The sequence below is a fragment of the Sorex fumeus genome, unplaced genomic scaffold (assembly GCF_029834395.1).
Source record: "Sorex fumeus unplaced genomic scaffold, SorFum_2.1 ptg000183l, whole genome shotgun sequence".
Taxonomy (NCBI): Eukaryota; Metazoa; Chordata; class Mammalia; order Eulipotyphla; family Soricidae; genus Sorex; species Sorex fumeus.
This window is the reverse complement of record NW_026606240.1, coordinates 3,456,000-3,477,687: the sequence shown is the minus strand read 5'-3', so window position 1 is coordinate 3,477,687 and position 21,688 is coordinate 3,456,000. Positions and strand designations below refer to the sequence as shown.

The following is a 21,688-nucleotide window of genomic DNA, read 5'->3' as shown; positions in this document are numbered from 1 at the left end:
AAGGCCAGCGGCACTCTATCTCTCCCGCCGCCCATGTTCGGTAGCTCGAGCCATTTCCCCTACCCCAGGGAGGTCGATGGTGATGGGCAGGCGAGGTAACGAACGAGGGCCACGCTGGCCGGTCGTATTAATTGTTGTTTTTTCCAATCTTCACCCACCCCTCTCTCTCTTCTCTCTCTCAAGCCTAAGCCCCTCTCACCTCTGACTCTTTCCTCTGGGGCCCAGCCTCCTCCTCAGGCTGAGCTTTCTCCTGCCTGCCTGCACCTTCTAACTCCCCCCCCCCCCCCCCGAGCTTACAGTCTTAGTTTATATAGCAATCATATGGGGTGGTGACACAAAGGTGGGTTGAACATTAACAAATCAGCAAAGGGAGGTAAGACCACTCCTCGAGGAGATTAACTCACGGATAAAATCTCATCTAAAGAGATTATTCCAGATTACTAGGAGATCTGCTCAAAGGTGGGATCCCAACAAGGGTGTGTTCTTTCCTCAGCTAGTACTTTCAATATTTCTAGCAATGTCATTCTGTATGAACACAGTAAGAGATATAAACTTACAGTTTGGTTCTTCCTGAGGACATCTCACCATATATTCCGCAGTCCTCAGGCCAGGTTAGTCTTCCTAGCCCCAGCAGGGTCCTATTCTCGTCATTACTTACTTTTGGATCATGACAGCATTTGTCCATAATCATGCCCTCAATTTATCTCACAACTTGCCCTGGGTCCCTCGTCAGGACCCTGCTTTAGGGGTGCTAGGAACTAAGGGAAACTGAGTATTATTCGGAGTCAATTAACTCCCAAGTTACAAAGCATAATATTAATTGTCTTCCTGTGTCCATACCGAAAGGACATTGCTTTAAGGTAAATTATAGGAAAGACATAATTTACAATACGAGTTCAGTGTCCTTAGAAGGATCTGATCTTACAAGCTAACATAATCTGATTAGGGAGAAAAGGTGATCAACTGGCTAGGGAGGAGAGCACAGAGAAGAGTTTACAGATAAACAAAGGAAAGGGAGTGACTTAGGAGCACTGTGATGGGTGCTACTTGTGGCAATGGAGAAAGGACAAGCCAAAGTTATCTTACAAACATTGTTTATAATTTTGATAGAAAAAAGCAATCTCCATGTGTCATGCTGAACAAAGAATGTTTTTGAAGATCTGCTTTTTTAATGTCATTTTCCATAAGTCAAAGTCTTTAAGAGCCTCCTGGCAACTTTGAGTGAAGAAGTACTGTTATTAGATCTTCAAAGGAAAACACAAGACGACTGATCTATAATGACCCATGGAAAAAGCAAAAGGTTAACTAATTTACAGATTTTAAGTCATATAATAACACCTACTAGTATTATTTATATAATCTAATCTCTACATGTAAATTCATCTAGAGATTTAATGAATAATCTGTCAACAGAGGAAAACTCTGAATCCCTACATGCATGTCTCAAACATGGAGGTGGAAAATTCTCTCTAAATGAAATAGAAAGAAGATGGTTAAGAAAATTACGACACTGGTCCTTCACGTCCTACCGAGGTTACGAGTTGCCCCCCCCCCCCCCACAAGCGGCTCTCTGGCACGGCCATGACTCCAGAGGCAAAAGGACTTAATCCAGAGCCTGGAAGCTTGCGGCAGAAAAGTGAATGGACCATGCGTTAAATTACAGGCTCCATGCTCCCCCAGGAGGCAAAGCCAAGGAGAAAGGGAGGGAACTCGCTGCAGTCTTTGACGTGATTTTAAAATATCCAGAACAGCGAGTTCTAAACTAATGTTCCTGGTTCAGAAAGGTGGAAATGATGATACAAAGATGTTACTATGTAAAAGAGTCAAAGAGGGTACCTGAGATGGACCTGCGGTGCTGGGACTCCAACCTGGACCTCCTGCGAGCAGAGCAGGTGGAGCGCTTTGTCCTGCCCACGCTGCCTTGTTTGAAACACAAAAACGAGCCCGTGGTTTTATCACCTTAAGCAATGATTAAAACCGAGGCTAGTTCATAAACTGCGTCAATTAATCTTTCAAGCAGTCAATATTGGAATCACTGAATCAGGAAGCCAGACGACAGGGGAATCCTGTTAAAGGGGGAGGTGGCAGCAATCACTGCCTTCCCACACCGTGTCTCCACCCCGCTGCGTTCGCTGTGGCCAAGAACAAGGACAAGTCCCAGGCACCATGACAGCCCGGTATTAAGTGCCCGGAGGGGTGGCAAACAGGGTCTCCCAACGTGAGAGCACGTCGCCTTTCAAGGGAACCTCATCTCAAGAATGCGGGCACAGGGGCTGGAGCGATCGCTTGACGGGGAGGGCGTTTGCCTTGCATGCGGCCTGACTCGGGTTCAATTCCCAGCATCCCATAGGGTCCCCCGAGCAGGGCCAGGAGTAATTCCTGAGTGCATGAACCAGGAGGAACTCCTGTGCATCGCGGGGTGTGACCCCCGAAAAAAGCAAACATAAATAAAGAATGCGGGCAGCTGGGCTCCGGTGACAGCGCCTCACCAACAGAGCAATTAACAAGAAAAACATTCAAGACTGCGAAGAGTGACTGCCGTACGCCGCACTTTATGACAGCCTCCTAGCGTTTTTTATTATTATTATCCTCGTTTAACGTATCAACAAAGTGAGACCCTCGAGGGATTTGGTTTTTTTTAGGGGGGCATACCCGGCGGGAGCTCAGAGCTTCCACCGGTGCGCTGGATCGTTCCTGGCGGGGTGCGGGGGCCCGGCGGAGGACCACAGCGGTGCCGAGGCTGACCCGGGGTCGGCGGGACGCAACGGGAGACATTCAACACGCGGACTGCGTCATTCTGCTCGTGTGTGTTCAGGGAGACACTCAAACCTCAGGCCGAGTCTCGGTCCAAGCAGCCTGGGCGCACACGAAGCCCCAGGCACCCCCAACGCGCCTCCGACAAGCCTCGTAAGAGCGCAGCCAGCACCTCCTCACCTCTGAATGCCCGCCTGCCCGGCCCGAGTAGCGGGTAGCCCCGCGCTGTTTTGTTTTCAAATTCAAACAATGCCAGCCAGGGCGCCGCACGGACGCTGAGAGGGAGCGGGGCTTCGCGAGCACGGCCAGGAGGTGTCCGCGGACGCGCTGAAGACACTTTCAAACCTGGGGGCGGAGCTCAGAGCGTGACTGGCCAATGGGCGTGGGCGGGTGGAGGGCGGTGGGCAGGTGCTTTACCTGAGTTTCCAGCTGGGCCGCGCAGCGTCGGGTAGGCTCTGGCTCTTTCGACGTGGTGGGAGCCACTCCCGGTCTCAGGATTCAAACAAACCAACTTGGGTTATGCCGTTGTGCACTGCCGCCACACTTTGCTCCGTGCGACCCTAGAGACGGGCGGAGCTCTTGCGGGCTGGCAAGGGCCTGTCCCCTGGGCTGGCTAGGCACTGCGTCCCAGAGTCTCTGTGGCCCGCACGGATAAGATATTTAAAAAATTTCACTCATGAAATGAAAATTCTTTTTTTTTTTTACTTTAAATACATATAAAGTAAATGTATTTAGCTGTTGTAAGGCGGGGAAGGATAGTGAAGTCAACATTTTAATGTCAATAGAAACATTCCTAGGAAGTTCTTTTGGTTCCCAGAGTTACCTAATTGTTTTTATTTATTTATTTATTTATTTATTTTTTGCTTTTTGGGTCACACAGGGGTTACTCCTGTCCCTGCACTCAGGAATTACTCCTGGTGGTGCTCAGGGGACCATATGGGATGCTGGTAATTGAACGCTGGTCAGCAAATACCCTATCCGCTGTGCTATCACTCCAGCTCCAACCTAATTTTTTTTTCATTTTTTTTTATTAGTGAAACTCCATGAGGTACAGTTGTAGGCTTACAAATTTTGTGCTTGGGTTTCAATTATACAATGATCAAGTGCCCATCCCTTCACCAGTGCCCGTCATCCATCACAAGGATCCCAGCATCCCCCCCACCCCCCATCCCCCCGTCCCGTCCTGCCTCTGTGGCAGGGTATTCCCCCTTGTTCTCTCTCTCTTCTTTTGGGTACTGTGTTTTGCAAGAGAGGCATTGAGTGGCAATCATGTTTGGTCTATAGACTACTTTTAACATGCTTCTCCCACCCTGGGAGGGTCCTCACAACGCCCTTCATTTGGTGCTCTCTTCTCTATCTGAGCTTCCTTTTCACCTAGAGCGTGTGGCTGGCCTTCCATTCATGGAGCAAAATTCCTGGTACTAATCTCAGCCATTCCTGGGTGTTAGTCTCCCTTTTTGTTGCTTTATGTTTCCCAGATGAATGCAATTTTTCTGTGTCTATCCTGCTCTTTCTGACTCATTTCGCTTAACATGATACTTTCCATGTAGTACCACTTGTATGTAAATTTCATAACTTCATCTTTTCTAACAGCTACATAGAACTCCATTGTGTAAATGTACCAAAGTTTCTTTAACCAGTCATCTGTTCTTGGGCACTCAGGTTTTTTTCAGATTCTGGCTATTGTAAAGAGTGCTGCAATGAACAAACAATTGCAGATGTCACTTCGACTATACCTTTTTGCCTCTCTGGGATATATTCCCAGGAGTGCTATAGCTGGGTCAAATGGCAGATCAAATTCTAATTTTTTGAGAATCGTCCATACTGTTTTACAAAAGGGTTGGACCAACCGGCATTCCCACCAGCAGTGAAGGAGGGTCCCTTTCTCGCCACATCCGCGCCAGCACCTGTTGCTTTTGTTCTTGTGGATGTGGGCCAGTCTCTGTGGTGTGAAATGATATCTCATTGTGGTTTTGATCTGCATCTCTCTGATGATTAGTGATGTAGAGTATTTTCTCATGTGCCTTTTTGCCATTTGAATTTCTTCTTTGCGAAAGTTTCTGTTCATTTCCTCACCCCATTTTTTGATGGGGTTGGGTGATTTCTTCTTGTGTAGTTTAACCAGTACCTTGTATATCCTTGATATCAACCCCTTGTCGGATGTGTACTTGGTGAATATCCTTTCCCATTCTGTAGGCTGTCTTTGTATTTTGGTCACTGTTTCTTTTGAGGTGCAGAAGCTTCTTCGTTTAAGATAGTCCCATTTGTCTATCTCTGTTTTCACTTGCTCGGCCAGTGGCGTGACATCTTTGAAGATACCATTAGCTTCAATATCATGGAGAGTTTTGCCGACTTTGTCTTCAATAAACATTATGGATTCTGGTCTGATGTTGAGGTCATAAATCCATTTTGATCTTACTTTTGTGCATGGTATTAGGCAGAGATCTGAGCCCACTTTTTTGCATGTAGCCGTCCAGTTTTGCCAGCACAATTTATTAAAGAGTCTTTCCCTGCTCCATTTCACTTCTCTTGCCCCCTTATCGAAGATTAGATGATTATATGTTTGGGAGGAGATGTCAGTATATTCAACTCTGTTCCATTGGTCTGCAGCTCTGCCTTTGTTCCAGTACCATGCTGTTTTGATTATTTCTGCTTTGTAGTAGAGCTTGAAGTTAGGTAGGTTGATTCCTCCCATTTTCTTCTTCCCAAGAATTGCTTTAGCTATTCGTGGGGGCTTATTGTTCCATATAAATTTCAGGAGTGTTTGCTCCAATTCTTTGAAGAATGTCGTGGGTATCCTTATAGGGATTGCATTGAATTTGTACAGTGCCTTGGGAATTATTGCCATTTTGACAATGTTGATTCTCCCCATCCATGAACAGGGGATATTTTTCCATTTCCTCGTGTCCTCTTTTATTTCCCGAAGTAGCGTTTTGTAGTTTTCTTTGTACAGATCCTTTACTTCCTTAGTTAAGGCGATTCCTAGGTACTTGATTTTCTGGGGCACAATTGTGAATGGAATTGTTTTCTTCATGTCACTTTCTTCTCTTTCACTATTTGCATATAGGAAAGCCATGGATTTTTGGGTATTGATTTTATAGCCTGCCACTTTACTATACAAGCCTATTGTTTCTAGGAGTTTCTTGGTAGAGGTTTTATGGTTCTCTAAGTATAGTATCATGTCATCTGCGAATAGTGAGAGCTTAATTTCTTCTTTTCCTATCTGGATGCCCTTAATATCTTTTTCTTGCCTAATCGCTATTGCAAGTACTTCCAGTACTATATTGAACAGTAGTGGAGAGATTGGGCATCCTTGTCTCGTCCCTGACCTTAGGGGGAAGGGTCTCAGTTTTTCCCCATTGAGGATGATGTTTGCTGTAGGTTTGTGGTAGATGGCTTTAACTATATTGAGGAAAGTCCCCTATATCCCCATTTTGGCAAGCGTTTTCATCATGAATGGGTGCTGGATCTTGTCAAAAGCTTTCTCTGCGTCTATTGATATGATCATATGATTTTTATCTTTTCTTTTGTTGATATGATGGATTATGTTGATTGATTTCCGAATGTTGAACCATCCTTGCATCCTTGCATCCTTGGTCATGATGTATGATCTTTTTGATGAGTTGTTGTATTCTATTGGCTAGTATTTTGTTGAGAATCTTCGCATCCGTGTTCATCAGGGATATTGGCCTGTAGTTTTCTTTTCTTGCGGTGTCTTTGTTTCCTTTTGGTATTAGAGAGATATGGGCTTCATAGAAGCTGTTTGGGAGAGTTTCTGTTTTTTCAATTTCCTGGAAAAGCTTGAGAAGAATTGGCAATAGGTCCTCTTTAAATGTTTGGAAAAATTCGCTAGTAAATCCATCTGGGCCTGGGCTTTTGTTTTTGGGAAGACTTTTGATTACAGTTTCAATTTCCTTGATGTGAATAGGTCTATTCAGGTACTCTATATCTTCTTGATTCAGCTTTGGGAGATGGTAGGAATCCAGGAATTTATCCATTTCTTCCAGGTTCTCGTGTTTCGTGGCATACAGACTTTCAAAGTAGTCTCTGATGATCTCTTGAATTTCTTTAGTTTCTGTTGTGATATCCCCATTCTTATTTCTGATTCGATTTATTAGGGTTCTCTCTCTCTGTTTCTTTGTGAGTGTTGCTAGTGGTTTATCTATCTTATTTATTTTCTCGAAGAACCAGCTCTTGGTTTCATTGATCTTTCGGATTGTTTCTTTGTTTTCCATGTCGTTGATTTCTGCTCTAAGTTTTATGATCTCTTTCCTTCTGCCTGATTTAGGCTCTTTCTGTTGATCCTTTTCTAAGGTCTTGAGCTGTGAGGTCAAATTGTTTATGTGCATCGTTTCTATCGACTTAAGATATGCTTGCAGAGCTATAAATTTTCCCCTTAATACAGCTTTCGCTGCATCCCATAAGTTCTGGTAGTTTGTGTCTTCATTCTCATTTGTTTCCAGGTATCTTTTGATTTCATCCTTGACTTCATTCCTGACCCACTCATTGTTCAGCATCGAGTTGTTTAATTTCCAGGTGTTTGATTTGGTTCTCCGTGTCTTTGTTTGATTCACTTCTATCCTTAGTGCATCATGGTCTGAAAAGATGGCTGATACTATTTCTATCTTCTTGATTCTGTTGAGGTATGTTTTGTGTCCTAGCACATGGTCTATTTTGGAAAATGTTCCGTGCGCACTGGGGAAGAATGTGTATTCTTTCTTTTTGGGGTGTAAAGCCCTGTATAAGTCCATAAGCCCTTTCTCTTCTATTACTTCTTTCAAAGCCAATAATTCCTTGCTGGGTTTTGTTCTTGTTGATCTATCCAGAGGTGATAAGGCGATGTTGAAGTCTCCAAGTACTATTGTGTTGGTAGTGATGTCCTCCTTAAAATCTGTTAGCAGTTGTATTAGATATTTAGCTGTTCCCTCATTAGGTGCGTATACATTTAAGAGTGTGATTACTTCCTGTTGTACGTATCCCTTGATGAAGAGAAAATAGCCTTCACTGTCCCTTCTAATCTTTTTCAAAGTGAAATTAATGTTGTCGGATACTAATATGGCCACCCCAGCTTTTTTGAGGGAGTTGTGTGCTTGCAGGATTGTTTTCCATCCTTTGACTTTGAATCTGTGTTTGCTCTGGCTGTTGAGGCAGCAGAATGTTGGGTTCTGTCTCTGTATCCATTTTGCCACTCTGTGTCTCTTAACTGGTGAATTTAGACCGTTGACATTGAGAGAGAGAATGGTTATAGGGTTTGTGTCATCTTTCTGTGCGGGTGTGTTGTGGTTGTAGGGTTTGTCTTTTCTTATAGTAGCCCCTTTAGGCCTTGCTTTAGGTTTGGTTTTGAGTCTATGAAGTTCCTGAGCTGCTGTTTATCTATAAAATAGTGTACAGTTCCTTCGGTTTTGAGGGAGAGTTTAGCCGGATAGAGTATTCTTGGCGAAGCATTCATTTCCGTGAGTTTTTTGACTATATCTCGCCACTGCCTTCGGGCTTGTAGGGTTTCCTCTGATAGGTCTGCTGTGAATCTAAGGGATGCTCCTTTGTATGTGATTTCCTTCTTTGCTCTTGCTGCTTACAGTATTGTGTCTCTATTGGTAGTATCGATCATTCTAACTATGATATGTCTTGGAGTGTTTTTGTTGGGGTCTCTTTTAGCTGGCACCCTTCGGGCTCCTTGAACCTGAATGGCTGCATTGTGCAGCTCTGGGAAGTTTTCAGCAATGATTTGTTTGACGGTGTTTTTTTTTGTTGGGATTGTTTCCTTGAGCTTCAGGTAGTCCCATGATTCTAATATTGTTCCTCCTGGACTCATCTGCTAGGACTCTGATTCTCTGTAGAGCCATTTTGAGGTCCCTTGCCACTGTTTGTTGTTGCTTGTTGGCTTGTTGCAGCTGATCTTCCAGGTCACTGATTCTCTCTTCAGCTGTGGTCATTCTATTTTTAAGAGAAGAAACTGAGTTTCTCATTTCATCTATGGAATCTTTTAATCATGACATTTCTGCTCTCATTTCTTCTCATAATTTGTCTATTTTTTCTGTGGTGTTACTGGCTGTCTGTCTGACTGTTTCATTGAGTTGATTGAACATCTTCATGACTTCGTATCTGAATTCTATGTCAGAGAGGTCCTTTAGGTGAGCTGTATTGATGGAATGTTCTAGATTGTTTTCGTTGTTCTCCCCTTGTGGTGGGGATTTTCTTTGTTTCTTCATATTGCTGAGTAGGTTGGGATCTAGATTCCTTGGGGAGTAGGTTCCTTAGTATGGGAAAACAACCTGCGTCCGCGTGAGCGGCCGCCCGCCAGAAATTAAGTCACGCCCACTTTTGAGGCCACGCCCACTTTTGAGGAGGCCACGCCTCTACAGATTCCTGGGTTTGGGATGAGATGGGTGCCGTGGTCAGGAGTGAAGAGGGCAGGGCAGATGCTCAAAACTGCTTCTCTTCAGGCATCTCGGGGGACACCTGGGGTCCTGCAGGGAAAGATGGAGGTCCCAGGGTCGCGAGCCGGCAGTTGTGCTGACCTGGATTTAAGATGAAATGGGCGCCGCGGTCCATAAGTCTCTATTTAAAAGGCCTTGGTCAAAATCTCCTCAGGACATTTTAAATTCTAAAGATTTCTATTCTGTTGCTGATGGAAAGAAGAGAAAGATCTCATCTGGAGGAGAGATCTAATCTAGAGGAATAGGGATTGCACCTTGGTAGTGGCTTTGGAGGGCAAGAAATGCTACTAGAGGGAAAACTGGATTTATGTGAACTAGAAAATTTTGCTCTTCCCAAGACACTCCCCCTTCATGATAGTACACTGTCATAATACATTGATTCTAACACAAAATATTTTGCTTTCATTTGAAGAAAATAGTGATAATGAGCAAACAAATGTATGCTATTTAAAGTCTAAAAGCTCCTCTTACTTCTGGCATCACTGAACATGGCACCTCCTACACCAAGGAATGTGGCAGCCTGATTAGAGTACCCGGGTTCGATTCCCACCATCCTATATGGTCCCCCGAGCACCGCCAGGAGTGATTCCTGAGTGCAAAGACAGGAGCCAGGAGTAACACCTGAGCATTGACGCGTGTGACCCAAAAAGAAAAAAAGACAGAAAATATGCATATATTCTGTTTCTCATCAAAGTTTGTCTCAATAATTTTACCATTCACTGATGATTTCTTACCTATGATAATTATCACTCTTTGACAATGAGCAATAGTAAGGCCAAGTTTGAGCTTTAAAATAAAGTTTTGTTTTGAAAGAGTGTCCAGAAGTCTGTGAGAAATGTCTTATAATTCAACAACATAAACTGATGACTTAGAACAGTTTTACTGTCAAACAGATCAAGATTCAAATATTGGTTATGTGAACCTTAAATAAATTTATTTCTCTGTACTCAGTTTCCTTATTGGTAATGTAGAGTGTGGAGTCTGCCTTATTAAGCTCTTTCTTTGTTTTGGTTTTGGGGTCACACCCAACGGTGCTTAGGGCTTCCTTTTGAGTCTGTTGCTCAGAATTACTGCAGATGATACTTGGGGAACCATATGCAGTGCTAGGGATCGAAACAAAGCTAACTGCATGCGAGAATCTTACTCCCTATACTATCTCTTTGGCCCCTTGTTTATTTACTTTTGATTTTTTTTGTGGCCGTACTCAGTGGTGCACAGGGCTTAGTCCTGGCTCTGCACTCAGGGATCACTCCTAGCAGGGCTCAGGGTGTTGGGGATTGGATCCAGGTCAACTGCATGCAAGGCAAGCTTCCTGCTCACTCCTGCCCCCTCGATGATGATGATGATGATGATGATTATTATTTTTAGCAGTGGTTTCACTCCTGCTCTCAGTAGTAGATACCTCTGTTGTATTAGTACATGGGAATGTGCACAACTTGAAATGCAATCTTTATTTTTCAGGTTCTCTGGCAATCCATGTTAGCTAATATTGATGTAGGCAGGATAGGGAAGGCCCCCTCCCAAGGCAATGGCAGAAACCAACCTTGCAGAAAACGGGAAAAATAGGAACTAAGAAGGCCTGGCACATATGTTGCCTGCATCTCCCCTCTTGATATGTGTACTTTCATGCTTTCATGTCTAATGCTGGGATGTGTGGGGGGGGCTCTCTCTGGCCTTGGAGAAGACTGCGTTCTCTCTTGAGCACGTTTCTCTCTCTCTTTCACTGTCTCTCCCTCCACACCTTAAAACCCTCCAAATAAAAAACCTGTTTTACTTCACTGCTTGTCTACTCCTGAAATTCTTTTCTGCGAGTGAGAAAAGAACCCCAAAAACCTTGGATAAGACCTGGGTAAGGCCTGGAACTGTCCTGTGCTTTCCTGCAAAGAGCAAATCCTCGCTCCAGCCTGAGTCTGTGGCTCCAGGAGAAATTGGGTGGTTGGGCCTGGCAGATCAAGCGGACTTCAGGTGTGGACTGATGGCCACTTGGTGGGGTTGGAGGGGCTGAGGCCTATGCCAGAGCAGGGGCTCATTGCAGACTTTACCAGTCCTAGTCTTCCCAGTGGGACTCGGGTGGCAGAGGTGGAGTGGGAGAAGGTGACCGTCTTTTTCTCCTCAGGACTCACGTGAGCCACCCGTGGGGTTTAATGACATCAATATGACCAATAAGCAAAGATATAAAAATAATACCTCTAGGTTGCTGGAGCAATAGTACAGCAGGTAGGGTGTTTGCCTTGCATGTGGCTAACCCAGGTGCGATCTCCGTCATCTCATGTGGTCCTGCCCAAGCACTGCCAGGAGTAATTCCTGAGTGCCGAGCCAGGAGTAACCCCTGAGCATCACTCGGTGACAACCAAAAAGTGAACAAAAAAAAGAAAAGAAAATGTATTACCTCTAGACAAGCTATTAAATTGAATTTTGAAGAAAGATCCTAACTTGGCATGTCCCTTTTAGCTTATACTTTCCTTCCTTATTCTGATTGCAGTTCAGAAGTAATTCTTGTAGAGGTAGGGGCCATCTTGTAACTGGAGGGCTAAGAGCCACACAGTAAACATGGTAGAGCTGGAAAATGAAAGGAGCTTTGTTCCTTGTGACATTAAGCAAATTATTCATTTTCTCTTCAGCAATGCAGCTGGGATGCAAATCAATGTCTGCATGATTCTACTGAAGTATTTTCTACTATAGTACAAAGTTCCTGTGAGGACTGTGTGCTTAAAAATCCAGGAGGCAATTAAAAAAGCAAAACTTGCATGTTTGGGATCAAAGAATTGCAACGTGGGGAACACAAATTTACATTAAAAACTCAAAATGTGTCTCAAAGAGAAAATACAGGATGGTAGGAAGATTCGTATGGAGGGAAAAAGAGGAAAGTGGTCAGGTGAAGAATATAAAAATGAAAATGGTCAGGTGGAGGGATTGCAAAGCAGATGGAGGCAAAAGTTCTTAACAATACTCTCACACAGCGCGGGCTTCTTAGAATATTTTCAGTTTGACTTAGTCCAGGGGGTTGAAACTGGTAAAGCAACTTTTTCTGCAGTGGTTTGCTCTGGCCCTATTTTGTTTTAAAATGGTGCCAATAGTGTCAAAATTTCAGAGAATGAACATATTTCTAACTCTTTTTTCCACACACACATTGTGAAAGCAAAGTAGGATGGATAAATAAAGTAAGCTATACCCCTGATGACAGAGCTACAAACATAACTCACAACGCTGGCTGATCAGCGACAGGACCGGCAGGGTCTCCAGCCAAATCAGAAAAAAGAGGCTGCAAACAATGGGAAGTAACACATGATAAACAGCACCAACAAGTAGTTGGCATTCAGGCCTGGGCCGGGGAGACAGCTCACAGAGCTATAGTGCCTGCTTTGAGTTAGATCCCCTGCACTTTATGGTCCTGTAATACCACGGGAAATAACCCCCAGAATACCACTCCAGGACTTTCCCCCAAGCCCTATCAACAAAACAAAACAAAATAACATGGACTAAAGCCCAGGTCAAAGAGCCCTCCCTAAAGAGATGGTAGATGTGTTCTGATTGGTGGCATAGATATTTAATAAACTGTTTAAACTAGTAACTAGCACGTTATAGTTGAGAGTGCTCACTGCTCATATAAAATTCTGAATTCTTGGGTGACAATAATTCACTGAATCTGTTCCCTTTAGAACACTATTATGCATGAGACAGAAGAATGGCTACTGTAAATGTGGACACAACTGACTCAGATAAGGAAGGAATCAGAAAGTTTTGAATTTTATGGAAAAAATTCCCCGCAAAGTTTCATAACTACAATATGTTATATCCTTATATCCATCTGTTTGTTTCTACAAAAACTGGTAACTACTCTACCCTATACTTGAACATGTCAATATTAATCTTAGCCCTTTCCATCTTTGATCATTTCCCATAATTGACCAGGTTTTTCTGGCAAGCATGAACACAAATCCCAGAAGACGAATATGATTCTGTCAATAGAGTTAATGAGCTACAAGTGCCCATCATCAAAGTGTGAACACATTTACAATATGAAGGTCACACTCATGTCATGACCTGGTGAGTTGCCTTTAATGAGAATGGTGCTTTGAAGGCAAGAAATCAATACCCCATAAATCTCCGTATTTTCTGAAATTCCACGTATTCTTCACTGTTTATGAATTTACTGCAATTCTGTAGGTATATACAAACTAAAGTTGGTGAAGAAATAGTGCTAATCTCTCTAGAATATGTCCATATTCTGACTCTTTCTGAATATACTATTTTTTCCCCCATAACATACAACTTTAAACTTATTTACTTAGGCTTTTGAACCACATCTTGCAATGATCAGGGGTGCCCAGCTCAGTGCTTGGGGCTTGCTTCTGGAGGTACACAGGAGACAATAGGGTAGACTGAACCTGAAAGCGAGTACTGCAGTCCTGCAGGGGGCCCCGATAACCACTCTCTGGCCCGCGGAGGTGGCCCGAGGATTGATCTGATGGTGCAAGGAGGAACCAACTGAATGAACACGAGACACAAGAGACAGAGTACAGTTTAGAAACAGAGAGAAAAAGGGACAGGCTTTATTGAGGGATACAGGCTGTTTATATAGGGTCCGGGCAGCTCAATCAGGAGCAGAAGCAATATAACCATATATGGTAAGGTCAGCAACAAGAGCTTTACCTAACATTCAAGATAGACATTTGTACATCAAAGGGTCTGGTTGCACTCACGCCCCCCACCCCCCCATACACACATGGTGGTTTACGACCCCCTCTTCTTGCTGAAAAGGTGGTGCTTCTCATGTGGGGGCTCTATTCTCGCAGAGGTGGGAAACAGTTCCTTCTGTGCATTGGCCCCACCCAGGCCCATGTGTCCAGGAGATTCCAGCTGCTTTGCAGGCCAACCCCACCTCATGGAGCCCCCTGCCTTGTGTGGAAGCAGGAAGTGATTGGGAGTGAAACCCCAGGGCTGGGAGATTGACTGGTTGGGAATGTCTGGGGGGTGCGGGTAGTTTGGGGAGGTTGCGCCAAGATGTTGACTGACCATTCCAACCTTGGTTGTTCTTGTGGGTTGTCACACAGGCAGCACCCAGGGGCTGCTCCTCATGCTGCACTCAGAGGTCTCTCCCAGCCATACTTTGTGCGTGGGGGTGGTGTCATGCAGTGCTAGGGACCAAACCCGGGCCTCCTGTATACAAAGCATGCACATTAGCACTTTAAACTCTCTCCCCCTCGTTTTGCCCTTTAAGGAAACCCTAGTCCCAGACCCTGTATTCTTCAGCCCCCTAAATATCATGGCCCCTTTGACCGAAATTCCCCCATCCCGTCCCTTTCCCCTTGAACTTGACATTCCATTTGGCTTCCCTTGTGCACAGGCGTATGCCACAGGAACGCAGAGCTGAAAGGCCCTGGGCATGGGGCCGTTGGCGCTGGGGTTGGAGTGGCTGGGAGAATGCGCTCAGATGCGCGGATGCAGGGACCAGTCACTGTCGTCCCGTAAGCGCAGCCCCCCCCCCCCCAGAAGCACCAGACTCTGCAGCACACCCTGGCAGTACAGGTGGGAGCAGAACCAAGTTAGAGAAAGAGCCCAGCGGGCGGGACGCTGGGCCTGGGGTTAGCATTCCATGTGGTCCCCCAAGTGCCACCAGGCGTAATTCCTGAGTGCAGTGCATCACTGGGTGTGGCCTCTAATCCCCGAAATAAGAAACAAATCCCACGAAAACCACACTGGAGCTGCTGGGCCCGAGAGACGCGTGGTCATGTGATCATGTGACCCACAGGACGAAAGGGGACAGGGCGGGAAGTGCAGGTGCATGTTCTTCCCACAGAGAGGAGGGGCTCAGCGAAGAAGGGTCCTGCAGATGTCTGGGGGGCTTGCATGTCTTTGACGCTCAGGCCACAAGCCAAGAACGCAGATGTCGCCTTCTGGGGATGGTGGGGGGGGGGGTCCCTGGATCCCAGCGACCAGGGGTGTGGGCGAGGAAGCTGGTGAGGCATCTAGCCATGGAGGGCCCCAGGAAGGACTTCAGCTTTCCCCACACGAGCCTTTCCCGTGCACAGGGGCAGTGCTCACAGGATTTGGCTTTGGGCCCGGCATTGCAGGTCACCTGGCCCGGTCCAGCTCCGGTTTTCCCACTGGCAAACAGGCGAATCTGTCTGGGGAAGTACTGGCAATTCTCTCTCTGCTTGAGGGTGAGCTCGGGGTCATAGGAACCCTGTCCCTGTGGATGGGCACGTCCAGTGACACTTGGGACTAGAGTGGCTGACCATGTTTCCAGCTCACAGGAGTTGACTAAATATCATTCCTGCACCGTGCCATGGATCAACCCGGTCAAGGCTACTATGCAGTTCTGGAGTCCGATGGGCAGCCCCCTGTTAGCAGCACGGGGGGGGGGGGGGGACAGTCCCCAGCCTGTGGCCTTTCTCTCTATGCAGGATCTCCCAGCGTGTGGAGCAGAGCCGGAGCCAGCTTCAGGCCATTGAGGAAAGGGTCTCCTTGGCCCAGGCCAAGATAGAGAAGATCAATGGCAGTAAGAAGGCCATTAAGGTAGGCGTTTGGCCCGGTGGCCTCCACTCTGGCTCAGAGTCTGCCCTGCCCACATTCCTGTGCTATGGAACTTGCCTGCCCCCTGCCCTTGCTTACCAACCCCTCCCCAGGGCTCCCTCCCGCCCAGACTTCTCTGCAGCCAGTCCTTGGCCCACTGGGCTGTCTCAGGCTCCTGGACCACGGGACTCAGGTTCCCCCGTGCCTGCAGGTGTTCTCCAGTGCCAATTACCCAGCTCCCGAGCACCTGCGGGAGTATGGCTCCATCTTCACGGGGGCCCAGGACCCCGGCCTGCAGAGATGCCCCCGCCACAGGATCCTGAGCAAGCACCAGCCCCTGGAGGAGTGGGCCCTGCAGGTCTGTGGGCACTCAGCTCCCGTGGGCTACTGTGCCCAGTGGCCCCCACGTTAGGATTCCAGTCCCCCAGAGCATGGACTGGGACGGGATGGAGGTTGCTGGGCCTAATGCAGAATTCAGCATCCCTCTGTCCCCCCTCCAGGAGAAGCTGAAATATTTCCTCGTGTGTGTGACCACCAGGCTGGAACCCAAGGATTGAGACCGAGGAGGACCTGGGGGGTCTTCCCAACAACATCAGCTCAGTCAGCTCCCTGCTGCTGTTCAACACCACCGAAAACCTGTACATCTGGTGGGGGGGGCTGGGGCTCCCCTGCAGGGTCCCCATCGGTGGCTTAGCCCTGTGGGTGGCTTCGGAAGTCTGTGCTTTGGGAATCCATACACCAACTCGAGGGCGCTCCTGGAACAGCACAGGGGGGTCAGGGCCACGGACCTCCGCAGGTTGAGCCTGGCACCCACCTCCACAGGTACAAAAAGTACGTCTTCCTGGACCCCCTGGCCGGCGCGGTCACCAGGACCCACGTGTCGCTGGGCACCGAGCCGGAGGAGAAGCCTGTCGACGTGCCGCTCTCCATCAGCAAGAGGGAGCAGCTGGAGTGGCAGGTGGGCAGCGAGCTGTATATGGCGGGCGGCGGGCGGGCCCAGGGCGCCGCTCACAGCTGGCCCTCCCCCCACCCCAGGCCCGCGAGAGCTACTCCTATGTGCCCGACCTGGGCCAGGTGCCCGAGATCGACTGGCGTCCTGCCTGCCCGACCTGCCGGGCATGGCCGACGACTTTGATGATATGCACAGTAATACAGCATCCACAATCAATTTTATTATCTCCCAAGTAGCCAGTGGTGACATCAACACAAGCATCCAAGCTCTGACTCAGATTGATGAAGTCCTGAGACAAGAAGACAAAGCTGAAGCTATGTCTGGCCATATTGATCAGTTTCTCATAGCCACGTTCATGCAACTGAGACTCATTAACCACACACACATGGCAGATGAGAAATTGGAGAAGGATGAAATCATCAAATTGTACAGCTGTATCATTGGCAATATGATTTCGCTGTTTCAGATACAGAGTCTAGCCCGGGAGGCCTCCACTGGAGTGCTAAAAGATCTGATGCATGGCCTCATCACCCTAATGCTGGACTCTCGAATTGAAGATCTGGAGGAAGGACAACAGTTGATCCGATCTGTGAACCTCTTGGTGGTGAACGTTCTGGAGAAGTCAGATCAAACCAACATTTTGAGTGCCCTACTTGTTTTGCTTGAAGACAGCCTACTAGCAACAGCCAGTTCTCCCAAATTTTCAGATCTTGTTATGAAGTGTCTCTGGAGAATGGTCTGATTGTTACCTGATACCATCAACAACATTAATCTAGACAGAATTCTTTTAGATATACACATTTTCATGAAGGTCTTTCCCAAAGAGAAATTGAAACAATGCAAAAGTGAATTTCCCATAAGGACCCTAAAAACATTGCTGCACACTCTATGCAAATTAAAAGGACCCAAGATCCTCGACCACCTCACAATGATCGACAACAAGAATGAGTCGGAGCTTGAGGACCACCTCTGTTGCATGATGAAGCACAGTATGGACCAGTCAGGGAGCAAGTCTGACAAGGAAACCGAAAAGGGAGCATCTCGAATAGATGAAAAATCATCAAAGGCCAATGTGAATGACTTCTTAGCTGAGATATTTAAGATTGGTTCTAAAGAGAACACGAAAGAGGGCCTAGCAGAGTTGTATGAATACAAGAAGAAATATTCAGATGCTGACATTGAGCCATTTTTGAAAAACTCCTCACAGTTCTTCCAGAGCTATGTTGAGAGAGACCTCTGGGTGATCGAGATGGAGAGGGAGGGCAAAGATCGGATTCCCACTTCAACAGGCATCTCCCCGCAGATGGAGGTCTCATGCATGTCTACCACCACAGGCACAGTGCCCTCCATCGTGAACTCGAATGGAGAGGAAGTGGGGCCCTCCGTCTACCTGGAAAGGCTGAAAATCCTGTGGCAGCGCTGTGGTCTGGACAATACCAAGCAGCAAGATGACCGGCCTCTGCTCACTTCTCTGCTCTCCAAGCCAGCCGTCCCTCCCGGCGCCGGGCACCATCATCCCGAGCTGCCCGCCTTTGCCATGGAGCTGGCGGCGCCCGCCAAGCCCAGTGAGCCATACACCAACTCGAGGGCGCTCCTGGAACAGCACAGGGGGGTCAGGGCCTCCGCAGCTGGAGCCTGGCACCCACCTTCACAGGTACAAAAAGTACGTCTTCCTGGACCCCCTGGCCGGCGCGGTCACCAGGACCCACGTGTCGCTGGGCACCGAGCCGGAGGAGAAGCCGGTCGACGCGCTGCTCTCCATCAGCAAGAGGGAGCAGCTGGAGCGGCAGGTGGGCAGCGAGCTATAGGCGGCAGGCAGCGAGTGGGCCCAGGACGCCGCTCACAGCTGGCCCTCCCCCCCCCCCCAGGCCCGCGAGAGCTACTTCTACGTGCCCGACCTGGGCCAGGTGCCCGAGATCAACGTGGCATCCTGCCTGCCCGACCTGCCGGGCATGGCCGACGACCTCACCTACAGCGCCGACCTGGGCCCGGGCATCGCGCCGTCGGCGCCGGGCACCATCCCTGAGCTGCCCGCCTTCGCCATGGAGCTGGAGATGCCCGCCAAGGCCGGTGAGCCGGGGGCCGGGTGGGGATGGGCTCCTCGGCGCCCCCCGCCCCCTTCCCGGGCACCCTGGCCTTTCTGCCTTTCTGTTTCAGACCTAGATGGTGGCGTTCTTGCAGCGCTGCCGCGTCCTCCACCACCGCTGGACCCGGCCGTGCTGGTCAGCAACCCCGCGCCCCCGCTGCCCCCCCAGGAGGCCGCCGCCTCGAGGCCGCCGCGTCGCGGGCAGCGCGGGGCCCTAGGCAGGTAGGAGCAGCGACCTTCGGCTCTCCCGCCCGCCCCTCTGTCTGCTTTCTGGCTCCAGGAAGGCCTCTCCTGGCCTGCTAAGTGGCCTTTCGCTCCCGGTCTTGGGAGCAGTGCTGAGTCCAAATATCTTGTTCCACTGGAATCCTCAGAGGGGATGGTGGAGCCCCACGGGTACAACCCTGACTCCTGCAGGACTCCAGGGGGTCCCCCCTTCTGGTATACCCTGCAGGGAAAGGGGCTTCCTTAACAGCGGAAGCAGAGCTCCCACACCCAGAGGGCACACCTGTCTCAGGGGCACCTCTGGCACTGGCAGTACCTGGCCGCCTCTGCAGGGTGACACACCCCCCAGTTAGGACACGGAGGACACAGCTAGCACCCAGGTCCCCAAGTACCAGCTCCCTCACCCCAGCACCCCAGCAAGGCTGGGCAGCGCTGTCCCCCAGCCGAGTTCCTGCCCAGGCCACTTCTCTTCCTTACACCCTTGCCTACCCCAGCGCCGGTCCAGGGAGCCCCCAAGGAAGTCATGGACCCGTCTAGTGGCCGGGCCGCTCTGCTCGAGTCCATCCGCCAGGCTGGGGGTATTGGCAGGGCCAAGCTGCACAGCGTCAAGGAGCACAAGCTGGAGAAGAAGAATCAGAAAGAGCAGGAACAAGGTGAGGAGATGCTGAGGCAGCTCGTGGGGGTGCTGGGGGGAGGAGGGAAGGGTGTCTTCTGTCCCAGTCTCCTGCTGTCCCCGCGGGTCAGTGGTCAGTGCCCCCTCTGCGGTGAGTCTAAGCCCTGGGGCTCCCCTCTTCACCCCCCACGTCCTCCTACCTGATCCCATTTTTGGAACTTGCTTAGCTGAACTTGCCTCTCTGAGCTGGTAGGAGACAGCCTCATCAAAAGATGAGAGAACAGAAAATGTTCTTTTTTTTTTTTTTTGCTTTTTGGGTCACACCTGGTGATGCTCAGGGGTTACTCCTGGCTTTTCACTCAGGAATTGCTCCAGGCGGTGCTGGGGGCAGTACTATGGGATGTGGGGAATCGGACCTGGGTTGGCTGCATGCAAGGTAAACGCCCTCCCCACTGTACTATCGCTCCAGCCCCAAATGTTCTGTTTGAGATAGAGGACACAGAGGTTAGCTCCAGCGGCTTCTCGCAGCTGCTTGCGGCCACAGCTCCTGTGCACTGCAACTCCCAGACCTATCGGGTCAACCTTGGGCACAGAGCTGCAGCCACAGGCCCAAATCCCAGAACCCCATGAGCTCTGCACGGGAACCCCTCCTGGGGCTAGTTTTGTGCCCAGGCAGGGGACAGCTCGACTTGCCCTTTTGGCACATGGAGGGCTATGATAGTGCCAGGAGAGTCACATTTCAGGTGAGTTCCCTAGAGCTGAACCCAGGAGAGACCGAAGCTCCAGGAGCCTGGGGGAGCGAGCCCTGTGAGCAGAGAAAGCGGGTAGGGCCCTGAGGAAAGCTGAGCGACACGCGTAGGGCGCCTGGTACTTGGTGCCAACCCCTGACTTGTCATGGTGTTCCTGTGTTCCTGTTGCAGCGAGGGCCACCAGCCACGGCGGGGACCTGATGTCAGATCTCTTCAACAAGCTGGCCATGAGGCGCAAAGGTCAGAGGCAGCGTGAGGCGGTGTGGGGCCCACCCTGCCCTGCACTTCATGTTTTTCTGTCTCTAGCGGCTGGGGGAAGCGGGGCCCCCAACCAGCCCCCTCACCCCTCCCCCTCCCCCTTTTCCCTCCCAGGTATTTCCGGGAAATGACCTAGGGCAGGGGCCAGCGAGGGGCCAGGTGGAACCTTCGCCCAAATGTCAGACTCCATCCCGCCTCTGCCACCCACACGGCCACCCCCAGGAGAGGGAGAGGAGGATGAGAATGACTGGGAAACCTACTCTGGTGCCTCACACCCAGGCTCAGGCTAGTGCCCTTTCGAGGGGCCGACAGCCAACACGGCGACTGTGTCTGCCGGACCCCTTGGCCCCTGTGTCCCTGGAGGAACTGCAGAGAACTGCCCAGGCCTGACCTTTGAGGAGCTCGGGCTGACAGCATGGGGTGGGGAGGAGGCCATGGCTCTGTCGCCGCACTTCCCCGAGGAGACTTGAAGACTCATTGCGGATTAATAAATGGCAAGAACACAGCCTCGACCCTTAGCAGTGCGCTTTGAATGAAGTGCAGAGTGCAAACATGCCACCTTGTCCTCCAGGCATCCCACGCCTCTTCCCCTGGGGTCAGGGTGAGCAGGGGAGGACAGTCAGGGTCAGCAGGGGCAGCTGCTGCAGATTGGAGGGGGGAATTTTCACACAGGAAACAAAAATGGGTGACAGATATAGAGTTTCTAAAAAAGGTCACGTGGCGTGCCTAATGGCCCTGGGTGCAACTGCCCATGTCAGAACAGGTGTCTGGAGGCTGCTTAAGTGGCTGAGAGGGATGGGAGGCAGGACCAGGAGAGGAGGCCAGGGAGAGCTGACGAGGGGTGCGGCATGGCTTCAGGGAGGGGGGCCTGTGGCCAGACCTCGCAAGAGGCTCCCTCCCAGGGCCAGGGTGCTGCTTGAGGGAACAAAGTCCCCATCCAGGAAGAGCCCTGTGGGCTCGGGCTGGGCATGGGTAACGTTTATCATTCCCAGGAGAGAGGAAAAGGTCTGGGTCTGCTGGTTTTAGCTAGAAAGAAGAAGGGGAGAGGCAGGCTGGTAAAAGGAAGCTGGTTCCGAGGAAGTGGGTGAGGACCAGGTGCAG

At 49.3% G+C, this 21,688-nt stretch overlaps 1 pseudogene; it reads left to right on the top strand.

Annotated features, from left to right (window-relative positions):
• Nucleotides 1–1,841: 1,841 nt before the first annotated feature.
• On the top strand, nt 1,842–21,057 carry LOC130017223 (WASH complex subunit 1-like; annotated as a pseudogene).
• The last annotated feature ends 631 nt before the right edge of the window (nt 21,058–21,688 follow it).